Here is a 2,878-nt window from a genome sequence, read left to right as displayed (position 1 = left end):
TTTCGTTGATATTTATTCGTTCAGTCCTTTAATTTAACGTGCAAGGAGACAATTTACTGAAAGTGGGCGATTTTCGAAGAAGCGAGGCTTCGCCGCGAGTCAGAGATTGGACATGGGATTCACAGGCGGCAATCAAAGTGACAATGAAACCACGCAGCTACCCGACAATGACTATGCGTGATTATTACAGAAGGGATTTTGTTTCAGAGCTGACATGTTATTAGATTAGATTACTATTAGATAGAATGGGTCTGGTATTACCTCATGCACCATAAGTAGGATTTTTGAACCATATTTTTCATAACATCGAGTTCATGAGTCTTCAGTAATATGTGACAGCAAAAGGAAATTAGCAAATAAGTAAATTAGTAAAAAAAAAACATTAAAAATTAAATTGATAGCAAAAGATCCAGCTAAAATAAAAGAATGATTAAAAAGTCAGTTTTTAATTTGACTATAAAACGTGTTGCTCCACGTGTTGAAGGAATGTTTAAACCTTTTTATCCTATTTGAGAGTTGGACTAAACTAATACCAACTCACAACATAACAAGGAAACCGCAGCACAAACAAAAACCGCTAACAGGACGACCACCTCTTTTTGAAGTCGGGGTGGAAGAAGCAGAACTCTTCCTAGAGGTAGAATAACTATTTGATTAGTCTCGACAAAATGGGACCGTTTCCTGGTTGTGTGTTGTTCAGACACCAGTGACGAGGAGCTGTCAGGACTGTGGTTTCATTGTGAGTTTGCGCTTTTGCTGCCTCTGAGTCCCATGATGAGGTCTGATGTAGTCAGGAGGGGCAGAAACTGAACCTCACCATGACTCTGGGGTTTTTTCGGTCCAGGTTAGGAGTTGCTGGCTCGCTTGCTGCCTCTTGACTTTGAGTGGGGACATTTGGACAGTTTTGTGGGTGGGGGTGGGGGTGGGGGGTGGGAGGAGGGTACTTCACCACTGCGCCAGAGATGTTTTACCCCTTGTGGGTGCTGTTTTTCTTACTTTTTTTTTTCTTTTCTTTTTTCTTCCCCCAGAGGGGCTTTGGTTCGCAGTTGTCTTGTCAGGGAGCCCCTGAGATTAGCCAGGGGTCACTAAAAAAAACAAAAAAATCAACAAAAAAAAAAAAGGCTGGTGGGCAGAGACTCCTCACCCTCCCCCTGCAATGAATGAAAGTGGGGGAGGACTTTGTTCCCTCTTCCTGCAGACTGATCTTACTAAAGCAAAACAAAAAACCCACCCTCGATAATAAAAACGAAAACCCTCTTTCTATTTCTACACATGACACAACTCATCATCCAACACTGCAGTGATTTACATCTCCTTCCAGACTTTGCCAAAACGCATGGAGCAAGAGACATTTAACGAAAAGAAAATGTAATCCTTAAAGCATCTGTTCTCTCTTTTCTTTGATTTTAAGAATAATGAAGAAAAAAAAACAGTAAGAGGCTTTTATAGGAACTCCATACAAGTCCAAACATGTAGAGGATGTGGGAAGTATCGGTCACCCTGAGCTCCACAGCTACATGCCATTGTTCTGATGCTTCTTGGTCTTGTATGGTAACTTATTTGACTAGATCAACAGCATGGGATCTTTCTGTAGTTAGTCCTGTGTGTGTTCCTCTCCCCAGTCTCAGTAGGAAGGCTGTACTTCATTGCAAAGTGCTCTACAATAGATCTCTTGGTGACTCTAATTTCATAAAGAAGCAAAACCTGCAGAAAGTGTATCCTGCTGAAACTAACTTGATCCTCTCTTTAGCAACGACGTCTATATTTGTAGTTCACATATATGCCTGTTCAAATACAATATCTTGACAGTTGTTATATTTATGTTGTGTAATAAATGTCGTGCTGGGTTTATACTTTTGTTTTGACTAACTTTTTGTTTTACATTGTTGTTTTTTTGTTTTGTTTTGTTTTTTTTGTTTTTTTTTTCTTGGAAGCACAGTGAGTGGCTTTATGCACGGGCATGGAAATGTAAAAGACTTTTTTTTCTTTTTTTTCTTTGTTTCAGTTTGTACTGTAACAGCCCATTCTGTTTCAGAGCTTCTGACAGTTTTTGTCTCTGGCTGCTCGACATCCTGCGGACACCTGCCCTGAATCTCTGTCGTGTTATTGTGCCTCTCTCTCTCTTTCTCTTTCTCTCATTATTTTTTTTTCTCTCTTGTTTTGAATAAAAATCATTCTTTCTCTGTTGTATCAGCCGGGAGTTGGTACCACAGCTCTGCTTGTAACCACGTTAGTCTGATTATGTTTATTGATTTTAATATCAAAATAATAAAACCATTAGCACCCCACTCCGACTCTTGCGTGTTCATTTTAGTCCGTGCTGAATTGCTCCGATGTCTTTTCATTGAATTTCATGGAACGTCATTATAATGTGTAAAAACAACAACGAGCAAACAGGCCGTGGAGCTTTAATTTATGGAGATTTTATCCGAGAAATAAGATCTCACGATCTCTCCCCCGCTGCAGTGAGTGGTGTGCCATTAACCAGAGTTTGTGAAGTGGCAGCAACAACCTTCATCCATCTAGAGAATCTGCAGCAAAGCCATTAGCGCTGGGTTGGTCCAATGTGACAATGTGCCCGCTGATTATTCAAATTTTGAACGAAAACGACCACTAGCAAAATTGCGCTTCTCAATACTTTCATATTTCCACGTCCATTTGTTTCTACAGCATCAGTAAATATAGATACGAAGATATTTAATGCTCTGTTACTAGGTTTGAGCTCACCCGATACTCACTGAAGGTCGAAATCGCCTCAAATATCAGGGGAAAGGGAAGTTTAATCTAATCTAATCCATCTGCTTTAACCGTTGCGCAGATGCTAAAGTAAGGTTGAGGGACAAACCATAAACACGTCTCACAGTATCACAGATCAGCA

This window comes from Mugil cephalus, chromosome 15, assembly GCF_022458985.1.
Source record: "Mugil cephalus isolate CIBA_MC_2020 chromosome 15, CIBA_Mcephalus_1.1, whole genome shotgun sequence".
NCBI classification, from domain to species: domain Eukaryota; kingdom Metazoa; phylum Chordata; class Actinopteri; order Mugiliformes; family Mugilidae; genus Mugil; species Mugil cephalus.
The sequence above is the reverse complement of the archived record's forward strand: the minus strand, read 5'-3'. Positions refer to the sequence as shown.